The sequence below is a fragment of the Manis javanica genome, chromosome 1, assembly GCF_040802235.1.
Source record: "Manis javanica isolate MJ-LG chromosome 1, MJ_LKY, whole genome shotgun sequence".
NCBI lineage: Eukaryota > Metazoa > Chordata > Mammalia > Pholidota > Manidae > Manis > Manis javanica.
The window spans coordinates 84818767-84838573 of record NC_133156.1 but is presented as its reverse complement, the minus strand read 5'-3'; positions in this window follow the sequence as shown (position 1 = coordinate 84838573).

The following is a 19807-nucleotide window of genomic DNA, read 5'->3' as shown; positions in this document are numbered from 1 at the left end:
CTTAGGTAAAAACGATCAGAAATGAATTTTATTTTAATCCTTGCAAATACCTTTATCTAGCTGGTAATCTAATACTTTAATGAACATACTTGATCTCCTCCTACCAGGCACTCCACAAAACACTCTCTCAACCCAAATTTGTTTTAATGCCTCAAACTCATTCAATCAAAACAAAGATTGTTTTTGTGTGTATTTGGTAAGAACACTTAAAATGAGATCTACCTGTTTAACAGTTTTAAGTGTTATTAACTATAAGCACGTTGTTATACAGCAGATCTGTGAACTTGTTCATCTAAAACCAAGATAATCATTTGGGTATTCAGACAGATTTCAGAAATATTATCTCCATTTCTGTAAGAGGGGATTTTTCTCCTTTCAGTGGCTTTTAACTCACAGACAGTACCCAGTAGGGTGAGAAGCATCCACCTTTTAAAATTATATTTTTAGAGTAACTAGTATGGATCTGCTTTATTAGATCTTAAATACTGAAACCAAGCAGATTTCTGTATGAGAAAGTTGATGCCATTGGCAGGAATTCTGCCTTTTCTGTTAGTGCAAAAGGCATGAGAAAATCCAAGAACTAGAGCATGGGGAAGAAAAACTAACTTCAAATAAATCTTCCTTCTCAAAAGATCTATTTGGCAATTTGAAATAAATGAATAATTAGTAAAATAAGCATTTGTTTTAGAGTTTCTTTCCTTTTTTGTTGTTGCTATTTGATAATAAATAAAGAAGTATCTCAAAGAAGACAAACCTTGGCATATTTTATTTGCTCCTGAGCACTTAAGTACAATAGCCCACAGAAAGAAAAGAAAGAAAAAACAGCTACATATGAAAACAAAAATACAGTCCCTGCAGTTAGAGATGTTTCTACTTGTAGACATCAGCACTTAACCTATAAACCTTTGGGAGAATTGGCCACTACAATTTTCTATGTTATCAGAATGACAGACATAAAAATATCTCACTTAAACTTTTTAGAATAATCATATATCGTAACCAATTAAGTGAAACGAGAAAGTGACATCAATATTGATATATTCAAGCAATTAACAACACACAGTAACACCTTCCATAAAACAAATAGAAAAACTGAGATAAATGAGACAGGAATACATTTGTATTGCTTTACAAAAATACATCATGTTTTCAACTGAAGTATCTTTGTTGGTATTTCTGTGATTAGTATGAGGAATTGATTGGTATAAATTATGCATACATAATGTCATAGAAAATTACTAATTATTAGCTTAGTTTATGTAAGGTCACTCTTGCTATTATTACTTTGACAGTCAACATATTATCATCATCTAACTAAACAGTTATGTAATAAGTATTTCAAAAAACAACCATAAATTATAAAATACTTAGTCCAGATGCATTCAAAGTGATTATAAAGTACTTTTTTTTCTAACAGCAGTGTCATAGTTGGTCGAAGTAGAGTTTTTGTTGACACAATATGCACAACCCAAAGTCCATATGTTGTATAAAAAAATAAATCTTTTTTTTAGTTTTGCAGAGGCATATTTGTTTGTTAGAAATAAAAAAACATAAAACCACACAAAATACCAGCTGCACCATGAAATTTTTTCATCTTCCAATATCCATTCTTTCCCTCCACATCACACGTATGCAAAGAAAACACAGCACATACATTCAAGGATATTCAAATTTAAGTTTTTCCCATATCATAATAATTCTATCAGTCAGTAATTTGTTTTTTCCTCAGTTGACACAGTTCTAATATTTGATTTATAATATCTACTAAATTGACTAGCTGATTAGATTAGCAGTAATGAATACAATAGACAAACATTGCTTGCATTTTTTTGAAAGCACTTGAAACAATTTAATGCTGGCTATCAATATTTATATTTTTAGGATATAGTCCAAATCTGCTCCAAATTAGGATCTGCCTAATAATTACCAATTTTGATGAATAGTTACAGGAAAATTTAATTTCCATTCATGGTAGAGTGAAGATTATGTGCAAGGAGATCCTAATCTAAAATAACGAAAAAAGCCTGAATCACATTTCAATAAATTTATAATAGGCATCCAAAGAAATTTTTATCAGCGTTTTTATTATTAAAGAATAATAATTTTTTAAATTCCAAATTCATCATTTACTAACATTTAATGATATATCAAGAGTAATTATTATCTCAAGAACAAAGACTTTCAGAGAGGCTCAAATGATTATCATCTATTTCTGGAAAAATTAATAGAAAAAAGGCCTAGGATATTCCTTTCTAGTCTTCATATTATGAGAGCAGATTTTGCAATGACCACACATCTTAGGAGGGTGTCAGGAGAGCTTATCCTCATACCTGTTAAAAAAAGACTTTCACTGGTTTTAGAGTATTGCTATTAGCCTATATAATGACTCAAGAGGAAAGTTAATGCTGTATGAAACTATAACTGTATAACAGCAGATTCAAAACTAAACATGCTAAGTAAAGTAACCACACACTGATACTTCAGAGCTAAGGAAATTTTTCAAAAGAAATGGAAAAGTATGCAAACTTAAAGAAACTAACTAAAGTTAGGATTTATGCAGCATGGCCCAAATCTGGGAGAGATGAATTTTTCCCTAATTTGGGATGAACAGAACTTTAGTTCTGGTATAATAAAATGAACAAATATATATATGACATACCACTCCAATGAGACTAGATAGATAGATAGAAAGATAGATACAGATATTCACCTAATACAACTAGAAAATAAGTTGGAGCTCAGTATGTCAGTAAACTGCCACTGTTTGACAGTCACAATTAAAATGACTTTGCTTTTTGGCATTATTTTCTTTGTTATTTACCCAAGCCCAAGACATTTGAAAGGCACTTGTAATGCAGAAGATACAGGCAAATCACTGAAGTCTATAGCAAACTCTGGATTTTCTTTGGACCTTATTGTTTAGCTTTAAAAAAAATATTTATTTTGGGGGACAATACTTTTTCAGCTTTTCTTTAGTCTGTGTGTATATCCAGGAGAAAATCACTACTAATCTTGTCAGAGTGAAACACTCAAACAAAATCTAAATATATATCTACATATATATATATGTCAAATAAAAAAATTTAAAAATGAGATACTATTATCAATTATTAAAATGGTCCAAAGTTGGAACACTGACAACACAAAATGCTGATAAAGATATAGAGCAACAAGAACTGTCATTCACTGCCAGTGGCAATACACGGTGGTCCACTACTTTGGAAGGCACTTCAGAGGATTCTTACAAAACCAAATATACCCTTATGCACAGAAATATGATCTAGTAACCATACACTTTTGTATTTACTTGATGGAAGTGAAAACTTAATGTCCACATAAAAACCTGAACACAGATGTTTGTAGCAGCTTTATTCTTAACTGTCAAAACTTGGAAGTAACCAAGATAATCAGCAGGTGAATGGATAATAAACTGTGATACATCCAGGCAGTTATATATATTTAGTGCTAAAAGACATAAGTTAATAAACCATCACAAAGCATGAACTTTAAATGTGTAATACTTAGTGAAAGAAGCCAATCACAAACTGTATGATTCAAATATGCATATGGCATTCTGGAAAAGGCAAAACTACGGAGACAGTAAAAAGATCAGTGAATGACAGAGGCTAGGGGTGGTGTTCGGGGGAAAGTGGGAGGGATGAGAAAAGAGAATCCTTAAGGCAGTGAAAATAGCCCCTATAATGCTATAATGATGACATGTTATTATACATTTTTTCAAACCCAAAGAATGTAAAATACCAAGACTGAATCCTACCATTAACTATGGGCTTTGGGTAATTATGGTATGTCAATGTAGGTTCATCCGTTATAAAAACTGTACCACCCTAATGAGGGATGTTGATACAGGGAAGGCTATGCATGTGTAGGCATGCGGTATATGTGGGAAATCTCTATACCTTCCTCTCAATTTTTCTATTAACCTAAAACTCCTAGGAACATATAGTCTTTAATAAAAATTTGCAATGGAAAACTGTTAAGGGATTCTAATGAAGGTAATAACATAACCTAATATACCTTTTACTGGCACGTTTATTGCTCCATGGAGTATGTAGTTGAGGGGCCAAGGAGCAGAAGGAAGGTGCTTAGAGTTGTCAACATGAGAAATTTTTATCTTCTCTGTCAACGTGGTAGCAGTAGAAACTGAATACATTGACATATATTAGATACGCTTTTTAGATAGCTCAAACAATTTTTGATGGATTGACTGTAAAGATGGAGAAAGAAAACAGAATTAATCATGTATTAACAATTTCTGTCATTAACAATTGAATGACTTGAATCTCTACCATGGCTGTAGTGAACATATCTCTTTGTTTTCTGGGACAATCCTTGCTTAAATTTTCACTGTGTAAAGTTATCCAGTTATAGAAACTGATACAGATGATATACTTGGCTTTGGAGGGAAGAAGGTGGTAGTTAGTTTTGTATATGACTGAGGTATAAAGCACAGTCAATTAGAGTTTTACGAATGTCACAATTTTAATACATTTTCACATAGGGGGTTACATGTCACATGAATGTAAAATACTTTGATAAAATTTTGGTATTGGTATACCTTTGTTGGAAGTGCTTAGAATTTTCCTATTACTTTTATGTAAAAGAAAAATGATAGTTAAGCCTATTCAATTTTATGAATCTCTTAGGAAGTGGTAAATTTTAATGAGCATTTTATATTCTCCAACTTCCTTAATCTTTTATTTATTATTTATTTACTTTTATTTTGGTGTCATTAATATACAATCACAATCACATGTGCAACATCGTGGTTACTAGATTTCTCCCATTATCAAGTCCCCAGCACATACCCCATTATAGTCACTGTCCATCACTGTAGTAAGATGGTATAGAGTCACTACTTGTCTTCTCTGTGCTATTCTGCCTTTCTGTGCGCCCCAGTGTGTTATGTGTGCTAATCATAATGCTCTGTATTCCCCTTATCTGGCAGTTGCCTCCCACCCTCCCCAGTCATTTTCCCTTTGGTAGGTGTTAGTCCATTCTTGGGTTCTGTGAGTCTGCTGCTATTTGTTCCTTCAGTTTTTACTTTGTTCGTATGCTCCACAGATGAATGAAATCATTTGGTACTTGACTTTCTCTGCCTGGCTTATTTCACTGAACATAATACTCTCTAGCTCCATCCATGTTGGTGCAAATGGTAGGATTTGTTTTCTTCTTATGGCTGAATAATATTCCATTGTGTATATGTACCACATCTTCTTGATCCATTCATCTACTCATGGACACTTAGGTTGCTTCAATTTCTTGGATATTGTAAATACTGCTGTGATAAACATAGGGGAGCATATATCTTTTCTAAACTGGTGTCCTGCATTCTTAGGGTAAATTCCTAGGAGTGGAATTCCTGGGTCAAATGGTATTTCTATTTTGAGTTTTTTGAGGAACCCACATACTGCTTTCCACAATGGCTGAACTAATTTACATGCCTACCAACAGAGTAGGAGGATTCCCCTTTCTCCACATCCTCACCAGCATTTGTTCTTCCTAGCCTTTCCTATGTTGGCCACCCTAACTGGTGTGAGGAAATATCTTATTGTGGTTTTAATCTGCATTTCTCTGGTAATTAGCAATGTGGAGCATCTTTTCATGTGCCTGTTGGCCATCTGAATTTCTTCTTTGGAGAAGTGTCTGTTCATATCCTCCATACATTTTTTATTAGGGTTATTTGCTTTTTGGGTGTTCATGCATGTGAGTTCTTTATATATTTTGGATGTTAACCCCTTGTAAGATATTTCATTTAAAAAATACATTCTTCCATACTGTAGGATGCCTTTTTGTTCTACTGATGGTGTCCTTTGCTGTACAGAAGGTTTTTAGCATGATGTAGTCCCATTTGTTCATTTTTATTTTGTTTCCCTTGCCCAAGGAAATGTGTTCAGGAAAAAGTTGTTCCTGTTTATATTTAAGAGACTTTTGCCTATGCTTTATTCTAAGAGTTTTATGGTTTCATGAATTACATTCAGGTCTTTGATCCATTTTGAGTTTACTTTTGTGTATGGGGTTAGATGACAATCTAGTTTCATTCTCTTGCAAGCAGCTGTCCAGTTTTGCCAACACCAGCTGTTGAAGAGGCTGTCATCTCTCCATTGTATGTCCATGACTCCTTTATTGTATATTAATTGACTGGATATGGTTGGGTTTATATCTGTGCTCTCTAGTCTATTCCATTGGTCTATGGGTCTGTTCCGGTGCCAGTACCAAATTGTCTTGATTACTGTGGCTTTGTACTAGAGCTTGAAGTCAGGGAGCATAATCCACCCCTGCTTTATTATTCCTTTTCAAGATTGCTTTGGATAGTTTGGGTCTTTTTTGGTTCCATATGAATTTTAGAACTATTTGTTCTAGTTCATTGGAAAATGTTATTGGTATTTTGATAGGGATTGCATTGAATCTGTAGATTCCTTTAGGCAGGATGGCCATTTTGATAATATTAATTCTTCCTATCCTTGAGCATGGAATGTGCTTCCATTTATTGGTATCTTCTTTAATTTCTCTCATGAATGTCTTGCAGTTTTCAGAGTATAGGTCTTTCTCTTTCTTGGTTATGTTTATTCCTAGGTATTTTATTCTTTTTGATGCAATTGTGAATGGAATTGTTATCCTGATTTCTCTTTCTGTTAGTTCATTATTAGTTTATAGGAATGCAAAAGGTTTCTGTGTTTCAATTTGTATTCTACAACATTGCTGATTTCAGATATTAGATCTAGTAGTTTTGGAGAGGATTCTTTATAGAGTTTTTTATGTACAATATGATGTCATCAGCAAACAGGGACAGTTTAACTTCTTCCTTTCCAATCTGGATACATTTTATTTCTTTGTATTGTCTGATTGCCATGGCTAGGACTTCCAGAACTATGTTGAATAAAAGTGGGGAGAGCAGGCATCCTTGTCTTGTTCCTGATCTTAAAGGAAAAGCTTTCAGCTTCTCTCTGTTAAGTATAATGTTAACTGTGGGTTTTTGATATATGGCCTTCCTTATGTCGAGGTACTTGCCCTCTATACCCATTTTGCTAAGAGTTTTTATCATGAATGGATGTTGAATTTTGTCGAATGCTTTTTCAGCATCAATTGAGATGATCATGTGGTTTTTGTCCTTTTTGTTGATGAGGTGCATGATGTTGATGGATTTTCAAATATTGTACCATCCTTGCATCCCTGGAATAAATCCTACTTGAGCAAAATGGATGATCATTTTGATGTACTTTTGAATTCACTGTGCTAATATTTTTTGGAGTATTTTTGCATCTATATTATCTGAAATATTGGTCTGTAATTCTTTTTTTTTTTTTTGGTGACTTTGCCTGCCTTTGGTATTAGAGTGATGCTGGCCTTGTATAGTGAGTTTGGGAGTATGATCTCCTCTTCTACTTTTTGGAAAACTAAGGATGATGGGTATTAAGTCTTCATTAAATGCTTGATAAAATTCAGCAGTGAAACCATCTGGTCCAGGAGTTTTGTCCTTAGGTAGTTTTTAAATTACCAATTCAATTTTGTTGCTGGTAATTGGTCTATTCAGATTTTCTGTTTCTTCCTGGGCCAGATGGTTTGTGTAATTTATCTCTAGTTTCATACCTTTGTGGTCTGAGAAGCTGGTTGGTACAATTTCAATCTTTTTGAATTTACTGAGGCTCTTTTTGTGGCCTTGTATATGATCTATTCTTGAAATTGATCCATGTACATTTGAGAAAAATGTGTATCCTGTTGTTTTTGAATGGAGTGCTCTGTAGATGTCCGTTAAGTCCATCTGTTCTAATACGTTGTTCAGTGCCTCTGTCTCCTTACTTATTTTCTGTCTGGTTGATCTGTCCTTTGGAATGAGTGGAGTGTGGTAGTCTCCTAAAACGAATGCATTGCATTCTATTTCCCCCTTAAATTCTGTTAGCATTTGTTTCACATATGTAGGTGTTCCTGTGTTGGGTGCATAAATATTTATAACAGTTATACCCTCTTATTGGACTCACCCCTTTATCACTATGTAATGTCCTTCTTTGTCTCTTGTGACTTTCTTTGTTTTGAAGTCTATTTTGTCTGATAAGAGTTCTACAACTCCTGCTTTTTTCTCCCTGTTAGTTGCATGAAGTATCTTTTCCCATCCCTTTACTTTCAGTCTGTGTATGTCTTTGGGTTTGAAGTGAGTCTCTTGTAGGCAGCATATAGACGGGTCTTGTATTTTTAACCATTCAGTGACTCTATGTCATTTGATTAATGCATTCAGACCATTTACATTTAGGATGATTATCAATAGGTATGTACTTATTGCCATTGCAGTCCTTATATTCATGGTTACCAAAGGTTCAATGGTAACTTTCTATATCTAACAGTCTAACTTATCTCATTTAGTATGCCTTTACAAACACAAACTAAAGGTTCTTGATACTTTTTCCTCATTTTCTTCCTCCTCCATTCTTTATATATTAGGTGTCATATTCTGTACTCTTTGTCTACCCTTTATTGACTTTGCATGTGGGTAGTTGATTTGGTTTTGCATCTGCTTCATAATTAATTGTTTTAGTTTAGTGGTTTTATTTCCCCTGGTGACAGCACTTTAGCTTTAGGAATACTTTCATCTATAGAGGTTCCTCCCAAATGCACTGTAGACGTGGTTTGTGGGAGGTAAATTCTCTCAGCTTTTGCTTATCTGAAAATTGTTTAATGCCTCCTCCAAATTTAAATGATAATCTTGCTGTGTAGAGTATTCTTGGTTTGAGGCATTCTGTTTCATTGCATTAAATACATCATGCACTCCCTTCTGTCCTGTAAGGTTTCTGTTGAGAAGTCTGATGATAGCCTGGTGGGCTTTGCTTTGTATGTGACCTTTTCTCTCTCTCTGGCTGCTATTAATAATTTGTCCTTATTCTTGATCTTTACCATTTTATTTATTTTATGTCTTTATGTTGTCTTCCTTGGGTCCCTTCTTTTGGGAGATCTGTGTACTTCCATTATCTGAGAGACTATCTCCTTCCCCAGATTGGGGAATTTTTCAGCAATTACCTCCTCAATGACACTTTCTATCCCTTTTTCTCCCTTCTTCTTCTGGTACCATTATAGTGTGAATATTTTTCTGTTAGGTTTGGTCACATATTTCTCTCAATATTCTTTCATTCTTAGAGATCAGTGCCTCATCCTCTTTGTATTTGTCTTCTTTAATTTATATTCCATTTACTGTTTCTTTACTACATCTAATCTGCTTTCAAATCTTTCCACTGTATGTTTCATTTCATATATGGAATTTCTTAATTATTGAATCTCTGTCCTAAATTCATCCCTGAGTTCTTGAATATTTTTCTGTACCTCCATAAGCATGTTTATGATTTTTATTTTGAACTCTCTTTCAGCAAGATTGGTGAGTTCAGTTTCATTTAGGCCTTTTCCTGGTGTTTTAGAGATTTTGGTCTGAGTCACGTTCTTTGGAGGTTTCATATTTGTATGTGGTGCCCTCTAGTGCCCAGAATCTCTACTTTCTGGAGCTGCTCAGCCCCTGGAAGGATGTCAGGGGTTGCAGGGGAGCAGCACTGGTGCCTGGGAGGAGGAAAGAGCTGTTTCCTGCTTCCCAGCTGCAGCTCCTGTCTCCACAGTCAGAAACAGTGGGCCAGCACACAGGTGTAAACCTCTGTCCTTCTGTAGCTGCTGTAGGCAGGCCTTCCCTCTGGCTGGCTTGAGGCCAGGGGAGGGACTGCGGGTTTGCAAGCTGGTACCAGCAGGGCAGGGGGAAGGTGCAGCAGGCTGTGAATCACATTGATGGGCCTCTGAGCTGCATATCCAGCCAGGAGTATGAAGCACCTGATGGTCCTGAAAGTTACCAACCTGCTGGGCAAAGCGGGCCCAGACAACCTTGTCCACCTATCCCTTCTCCCGAGTAGCAAGCTCTGTTCAAATCCTGCCCCTTCAGCAGCCCTCTCACTGCTAGGAAGCTTCTGAGTCCACCTGCCTTTTCTTTGTCCTCAAGATTCCTGTCTTCCACAAATGGCTGGAATCTCAGTCTCCCCAAGTATTCCACCTGTTTTAGCTTTCCAACCCCACTAATCTCCAGGGCACCATGCAATGTGTGTTTGTGCTCCCATAGAAGATCTCCAAGGCTGGGTGTTCAGCAGTCTTAGGCTTCCACCTCCTCTTCCACTCCTTCTCTTACTCCTGCCAGTGAGCTGGGGTGGGGTAAGGGCTTGGGTCCTGCTGGATCAAGGCTTTGGTATGTTACCCTATTTCACAAAGTCTTCTCTGTTCTCCAGGTGTATGCAGTCTGGTGCAGCCTTCTTTCCTGTTGCTCTTTCAGGTTTAGTTGTATTAACTATATTTTCATAATACATGTGGTTTTGAGGAGGAGTTCTCTATCTCACCTCTCACACCACGGTCTTGAATCTCCAACTTCCTTAATCTTTTGAAAACTTTGTTTTGATAGCATAAAATCATGAAAAATACATTTATTTTCTTCCTTTCCTATGTCAATAAGACATCATGGGGAAAAAATTATCCAATTCTGTAATTTTAGCTTCATTTTATAACCATGCTGCAACTTTAGGTCAATTGCTTGAACTTCATTTTAGGTAACATTTTTTTATTCAAGTTTTTCAAACTTAATTAAGCACAGGTACTAAGAAAAAATTACAGAATCTCTCTAGTTTAACCCCAGGACTCCACAGACATAAATTTGAGAAAAATTTCTCCAATAAACCAAGTACATATTCCATGAAACAATCTCACTCAGTAAGGAAACAGAGATAGCTGTTCAGGACAACTGAGGAGGCTGAAATTTGAGGGTTAGGATACTGTAGGAGAGACAAATATATAGAGAAGCAGTTCAAAATATGTGCATGTGGCCCCTTTTGTGTCTTTGGCCAAATTACAAGCTATCTATTTTCTGGGTAAGACTCTACAAGGCATGGAAGAAAACATGTCTTAGAATTGACCACTCTAGCCCTAGTGAAAAGGCTACTCTGGACCTGCCTCAACTAGTTCTCAAATGAACCTTGATAGAGCAATCTGATCCCTTATCAAATATATTGCATACAAAAATAAAACTCTACAATCTTTAAAGAAATAAGACAAAAATCTATACTCAGCAAAGTAGCCATCCAAAAGATCAGAAATTTTTAATTGTAAGTTTGTAAGATATGAAGAAACAGAAAAACTGAAACCCATAATGAGGCAAAAACCCATCAATACAATAAAATCCAGAAATACTTGCATGTTGGAATCAGTATTCAGGAAATAAAGATCAAAATAATGTGTGAATAAATGAACAATCTCAGAAAAGAAAGAGAAATTATTAAAGAAATCATATGAATATTCTGGAACTGAAAAATAAAATATCCAAGATTTCAGTAGATGAGCTTAACAACAAATTGGACACTATAGAATAAAAGACCAGTGAACCTGAAGGTACAGCAACTGAAATTATGCTATGTGAAGAAAGAGTGGAAAAAGAAAAAGAAATGTCAATGACATGTGGGAAAAATAGTTAGTAGTCTAATATATATATATATATCAGGAGGACAAAAACTGTAGAGAAGAAAAAATATTTGAAGAAATAATGACTGAAGATTTTACAGAACCAGCTATGTGGGACTTAAACTATATGTTAAAATATAAGTGCCTATTTTAAATATAAAATATAAACAAATGAAATTAAATGTGAAGGTTCAATTACATTAAAATCAGAGTAGAAATTTATAAAATAAAAATACAAGTATATTTTAGGTAAAATTGAATAATATGGAAAAAAGATACAACATACAAGCACTAAACATAGAAAAACTTACTTACCTATGTGAATATCAGCAAAGTATAGTTCAAAAAATATCGAAAGATAAAATTTGCATTACATAATAAAAAAGGGCTTTTCATCAGAAAGATATGGCAGTCTTAAATATTTGTGAATGAAATATAGATTTTGAAAATAAGTAAGTATATCAGATAAGGGTGGAAATTTCAATAAAAGAAATAATTGCTAAAAGAAATAGACAAAAATAACTAGAGCTTAAAACTTGAACAAGATAAACAACTTAACTTTTTTTGGTATTATGATCAATAAACCTTCAAAAAGATGTTACATTCAAGTATATATATAAATTAATTTCAGATGAATCACAAACAAATAATAAAGATAAAATTTTTAAGCTTGTGGAATAAAATGTAAAAAAAATCTTCAAAATTGGAAGTGGCAACATTTCTTAAAAAGAGCACAGAAAGCAAATCTACAAAGGAAAAGTGCTAACTTGTATTACAACAACAGAAAAACAGTTCTCTCATAAAAAGAACTTTCTAGAAATTGAATCATCTATATAAATATTCATATCACAATAGATACATCTGTCAAAAAACCTATATACAGAACATATATAGAATTTGCACAACTCAATAGTAAAAAGAGGCAAAAACTTCAACAAAATTGTAGGAGTTTAAGAAACACTTTATAAAAGACAAACTATAAGTGGACAAATGTCCAATGCGCATCGGGAAAAGTGCTCAACATTATTAATCATAAGAGAAATGTAAATTAAAACTACAATGAGATACCATTACAGGTCTTCCAGAATGCATAATTATAAAATGATCTATATCACCAGATTTGGGCAAGTATATGGAACAATTAATGGGAGTACAAAATGGTACAAAATCTGCAACATGGTACAAAATCTATTCAGCAGTTTTCAATGAAGTTACACATTCACCTATTCTATGACCTAGTAATTCTATTCATAGTTAATTAACCAAGGGTAATAAAAATGTATGTCAACAAATATATTTGTATATGAAGGTTCACAGTTCAAAGTTTCTTAGTTTTTCTGCCTCCTTAGGTGGGCAGAATGGCTAGAGGAGACTGCAGTTGGCATTTCCCTTTCCCATGTGAAGGCCAAAGTTGGCAGGAGGTTGATAACTTCTCTTATCCCAATTTAGCTCAGGTTCTTCTTAACTAACTTCCCTGAGTTCAGTCCTAGTTAAGATGAACATAGCACTCTGGCATATTTCAAAATAGTCCTTTTCCCCCTCCCACTGTTGGAAGCACTAGGGGATTTTTCTGTTATTTACTGTGAGAATCTGGGCAAGCTCCTGGAGTTAAATATCCAAAACATGGGGATATGTACTCTCCTATGACTGGGACCTCTGGAGTTTTATCAGGCTTGTCCACACTAAGCCTCCAACAATTTATCAGACAGAGATTTTCTAACCCCAGCACTGGCTCCTGCTGTGGCTTCCACTGAGTCTCTGCTCTCCAGTAAGTTGTAACTCCCCAAATTCACTGCTCCGTTTATCCAATCTTGGGAGCAGCAGTTTGCCCTGTATCCTCCTCTCTCTTAAATATCCAGGAAGAATCGTTGAATTTTTTTTAATCTGTTGAAGTTTTGTACTTGTTAGGACAGAGTGGTAATTTCAAAGATCGTTACATGTAGAACTGGAAACCAAAAAAAAAAAGTATGTATAATTTCCTGGTAAAAACCTTATATGTAGTAGCTGATTCATCATGCTTCATTCCACCTGTCCCAAGTAATCACAAAAGTCCATGTTTAGATTGGGCAAAAGCAACTTGTTCCCTGAGTCTACGTATTAGTTTGCTAAGGCTGCCATAACAAAATACCACAGATTAGGTAGTTTAACCAACAGAAATGTATTCTTCTCAGAATTCTGGAGTCTAAGACTCCAAGATCAACATGTCAGCAGGTTTGGTTTCTCCTGAGGCCTCTCTCCCTGGCTTGCAGATGTCTATTCTCTTATTACCTCTTCACATGGTTATCCTTCTATGAGTATGTACCTCATATGTTTCTTCCTCTTCTCATAAAAACACCAGTCCTATTGGATTAGGGCATGCCAATTGACCCCACTTAACCTTTATTTTCCCTATGAAGGCCTTATATCCAAACGCAGTCACATTCTGAAGAATACTAGGGGCTAGAACTTCAACATAAGAACTATGGGGGGACACAATACAGTTTATAACAGACTCCAAAGTGGTCAGGGGTGAGCTGCCTTCCTATAATGGGTAAGTAGCATATAGGAGAAATAAAATTATGTTGCATTAAACTATAAGATTTTAGAGTTGCTTTTTTAAGCACAACATAAACTAGCCCGTTTCATCTCATGTTGAATGTAATATACAGAAGTGGGCTGTTGCTGTAGCAAAAATCTAGAATATTTGGTATTGGATTAGTAATCTTTTCAAAGAGAATTAAAAAATGGTATTTGGAACCTAGAGAGATGTTGATCTTGGTTACTTAGTGGCAAATTATTTTTAAAAATTCTCATCTTCCCTGATTTGGACAGCAGATAATTAGAGTGAATTTCCATACAAATTTGCTTGGTATAGTCCCAATTTGCATCCATTGGCCCAGCATTACTATTAGTAGTCTTCCCTTTCCTCTCAGAAGTGTCCTGGTTTGAGCAACATATCATATAATCACCTTCCAGAAGACTTACTTCATAAATATTTAGCTCTCTTGGAGGAAGTGTGAAAGTAGAATCTGTTTGTTGAGAATAATAGAAATTGCAGTAAATAGATGGGTTCAGAAAGGAATCATCTATTTTGCAAGCAGAAATTAAAGGAATTAGACTGATTCTAGAAATCAATGGCCTGGCCATTTTTCTTTCATTAAAGCCATATGGGTTCAAGTTAGCCAATCTAACTACAAAGAAAGGCATAGGATCCAGAAAACAAAACACAGCAAATGCAAAAACAAGACCCAAAAAATATGAAAGTATGAGTGTTTGCACATGGAAATGATTGGATTAAATAGATAAGAAGCCAACTAAGAATTTGAGATGTGAGCTGCTAAAGAAATCATAAGTAGAAAATTAATTTAAAAAAGACTGTCAAGACCTTCAATAACCCTGGTATCCCCAACTACTTCTTGGCATAATAAACCAAAGATAACATAAGCTCCAACACTCACTTTGCATGCGCTAAAAGAGAATAAAGAAAGGAAGAATTCTAATGAGTATAGAACCTAGGGCCATATTTGAAACTTATGTGGGAACTACAGTGCAACCTTCCCTTCGAGTGTGAGGCCATGACTGAAGAAGACTTTCATTTGATACCCATTGGGAGAGGGCAAATATGCTTCTCACGAAGGAAAATGTAGGTTTAATATGTGGTGACACATGGTCAGGTTGTGGTAGACATTAGGGTTCATTCTAATGATCTTACTTCTAAGCATTTGATGGCATTGCATTCTGTATGTATGAATTTTGACATGGTTATACAGCTTTCATTGACCTATAAAATATTATTGGAAGTAACAAAGCATTTCATACATATCTATACACATTAAGATCTGTGTGCTTGTGAAATTATCTGTTTATGATAATTTCCTTGAACTGTCATTGCTAGATCTGAGGAAATGCACATTATCATGTCATTAAGTAAATACTGTCAAATCATTCTCCATAAAGAGTATTGCAGCATAATACCACACATAGTGCATGGCAGGACCTGTTTCACTGCATTATCTCTAATACTGCATTTTGTGAATGATTGAGCATTTATACATATTTTTATCAAGTTAATAGGAATACCATGATCTTGTTATTTCTCCTAAATATTCATTTTGTTTTTACTGAGGCAAACATTTTCATGTATTTTGGGACAATTGCATTTATTCTGTTAGGAATTGCTGTTCCTTTGCTTTTTCTATTTTTCTGTTGTAATTGTGTGATTACGAGTCTACACTTTGACTATGATGAGAGTCAAGTGTTCCATTTCCATCTCTGTACTGTAACAGATTGTATAGCCTTGGGTGTTTTATTTAAAATTTCTGTAAGCCTCAGATCACAGTCACTTAGAGACCCAAGATGACAGACATTCAATTTTAATACATGATTCAGAATCACCAAAGCAGGAAAACGGAAAATGGTGAACTGTACACTGGGTTTTAAAGCTTCCACCTGGAAGCTTTATTCTTCACCTCCACTCAAATCAAATCTAGTCAGATGGCCACACTTTCTGCAGGACAGGGATGTATAATCTTATGTGTCAGGATTATTTCTAGACAGCCCCACAACTACCACAATCGGCCTGTGTAATGTTCAATCATGCTAAAAGGCTCAAAATCCATAGCTTCTGGGTGGTGTGCTACAGATGTTTATGTTCTCCCTTTCTCTCTCTCTCTCCCTCTCCCCCTATGTTAATATAATTTTAGTTCAGCATATCATCATGTTTTGATGGCACACACACATACATACATATATACTCTTTTCCTTAAAACTTTTATGTGACTGAAAAATGCCACAAAATGAATTGGATCTTTTCTCTGATATACATTAGTCTACTCAGTTTTTAATAATTAGCATAAAGACTTTATTCTTGATTTAATCCTTCTGTATGATTTACTATTCATTAGCTTTTATAACTAAAAGCCTGTCTATATAGCTATTCATCTCTTTATTTATTCCCTTATTTTCACGATTATAGTGAAACGATTTCCTCTTCCATCCCGACAAGTAATTTTCTACCACACTCACTTAGATGTTAATAAGGGAAAACAAGTACAAGTTATATAGGAACAATCTATGTCATCCCAGCAATTTTTTAAAAATTTAAATGTGTTCTAAAATAAAAATTTTATTTAAAAAGTATATACATATGGACTACATAAAAACTACATTCTAGAATTCAGCAGTAAGAAATGAAATCGTGTTTCTCTGTTTAGTGAACTTAATTTACTTGTAAGTTTTTATTTCTACTGATGTCAGGAAAGAATACTGGCCTCTTGAAGTGAGTCTTATTTAAAATTTAGTTTCTATCAGGTTAATTGAATCCATACAAGTTTCTACCCCTCTCCTCTTTGCTTCTTTCCTTAGAAGGCTCTGGACACAGGAAGAAAATTACTTGCCATAATGACAGTGGGGTCTGAACTCTGGTTAATGTAAGGATGTCTAAATCACACTGGCTTTTACCAACAATATACCTGGGTTTGTTAAGTTCTGAAGTGTTTGTTGTCACTAAGAAATGGCCTCCAAATATCTTTTTAAGTCTTCAGTTATATACTTTGTATTGTCAGTTTTATCTAATATAAATACAGTCATACCAATGTTTTTACACTTCAATATCTGTATGCTTTCAATTCAGGATTCATAATTAAAGTGCCTCTCCACGTTCTCTCCAACACTTGTTTCTTGTCTTTTTGATAATAAGATGTGAGGTGATAGCTCATTGTGGTTTTGATTTGCATTTCCCAGATAATTAGTCTTGTTAAACATCTTTTCATGTACCTGTTGGCCATCCTTGTGTCTTCTTTGGAAAAATGTGTATTTAGATCCTCTGCCTATATTTTAATTGGATTGATAGGTTTGTTTTTGCTATTAAGTTGTGTTGAGTTGTTTATGTATTTTGGATATTAACCACTATCAGATATATGATTTGGAAACATTTTCTCCCATTCATTAGGTTGCATTTTCATTTTGTTGATGGATTCTTTCTGTGTAAAAGTTTTTTAGTTTGATGTAGAATGACTACTTTATTTTTGCTTTTGTTGCCTTTTGTTTCAGAGTCAGATCCAAAAAGTCAATGCCAAGACTGATGTCAAGGAGCTTAACACCTATGTTTTATTTTAGGAGTTTTACAGTTTTAGGTCTTATTCAAGACTTTAATCCGTTTTGAATTGATTCTTGTATATGGCATAAGATAATGGCCTATTTCATTATTTTGCATGTGGCTATCCAGCTTTTCCAACATCATTTATTGCAGAGATGGACCTTTCCCATTGTATATACCCTTGGCTTTTTGTCATAAATCAGTTAACAGTATTTGTGAGGCTTTATTTCTGGGCTCTACTCTGTTCCATTGATAAATGTGTCTGTTTTTCCTCCAATACCATACTGTTTTGATTACTATAGCTTTTTAGTATAGTTTGAAATCACTGGAGTGTGGTATCTCCAACTTTGTTCTTTTTCAAGATTGCTTTGGCTATTCAGGATTTTCTGTGTTCCATGCAGATTTTAAAATCATTTGTTCTAGTTCTGTGAAAAATGACACTGGGATTTTGATAAGGCTTGCATTGAGTCTGTAGACTAAAATGTTTATTATTGAAAATATAAGAAACAAGTGCTGGTGAGGTTAGGGAGAAAAAGGATCCCTTGTACACTGTTGGTGGGAATGAAAATTGGTGGTACAGCCACTTTGGAAAACAGTATGGACGTTCCACAGCTACTTAAAAATAGAACTACTATATGATCCACCTATTCTTTTCTTGATATTTATCTGAAGAAAATGAAAACACTAATTTGAAAAGATATATGGATCCCTATATTCATTGCAGCATTATTTATAAAGGCCAAGATATAGAAACAATTTAAGTGTACACTGATAGATGAATGCATAAGGAAGATGTGGTATATATACATACAAATTATTACACAGCCATAAAAAAAGAAGAAAATTTTTCCATTTGTGACAACATGGATGAGCTTGAGGGTATTATGCTAAGTAAAATAATTCAGGCAATAAAAGACAAATACCATATGATTTTACTTATTTGTGGGATCTATAAAAGAAAACAAATGAACAAACAAAAAGACATCCCAAAATAGGTATAGAGAACAAATTGGTGGTTATCAGAAGAGAAGGAGGTGGGGAGGGTGGGCAAAATGGGTGAAGGGGTCAGTTGTATGGTGGTGGATGGCAACTAGACTTATTGTGGTGAATATTTTGTAGTGCATACAAAAATCAAATTACTATGCTGTATACTTGAAAGTAATATAATGTTATATACTAATTTTAACTCAATAACAAAGAACCTCTCTTCTAAACAACATATATGTAGTTTGCTTTTTTATCTAGTCTAGCCACCACTGCCTTTTAATCAGACAGCTAATCCATTACACTTAATATGATTACTAAAATGTAAGGTTTAGATTTTCAGTTTTGCTATTTGTTTTGATATGTCTCTTCTGGTTTATTTTGCTTTTGTTGTTAATCTTGGTTTTCGGTTTACTTGCTTATTTTAAAGCTACTTTTATCTACTTTCTTGAGTTATTAACTGTATATTTTTAGTTATTTATTTTGTTTTATTTTGTATTTATAAATTATGCTAAGTAAAATATATATACTCTAGGATTCCAATGTATATCGGGAACCTATATTAAACAATATATAGAATTATCTGTATTACTATTATCCTCCTCGCCAATATAAGAACTTAACAGCAGTATAATTTCATTCAGTCCCTCTTATTCTTTGTGTACCATTATCATTTACTTTAGTTCTGTCCTAGTACATTGTTAGTATTTTGGTTTTCATCAGTCAATTGAAATTTGGAGAATTTAAGACCAACATATTTTTATATTCATCTATAAATATATCTATTTCAATGCTCATGGTATATTTTTTAAGCCATATTTTCTTTTAGCATCATTACTCTATACCATAATAGATTTCCTTTTGCTTTTTTATGACAGTGTCTGCTGAATAGTAATTCTCTCGGTTGTTTTTGAAAATACTTTTTTTGCCTTATTTTTTGAAGAATATTTTAATGGGCATCAAATCCTAGCCAGATATTTTAGTCCGTTCATTGTCTTAATAGTTTCTTCTATGAAAAATCAGTTATCATTTTTATGACTTTCCCATATATCTTCAATATTCCTGTCTACTTTTAACATTCTGCATTTATTGTTGATTAGAAGATGCCCCCAAATTGCTTCCTTTGTATATATCTGATTGAGAATTACTATCTTTCTGAATCTGTGAGCTGATATTCTAACCAAAATTGACAAGCTTTCTGCCAGTAGTACTTTAAATATCATTCCATATTCTCTCTCTCCTTTCTTTCTGGGACTTCAATTATAT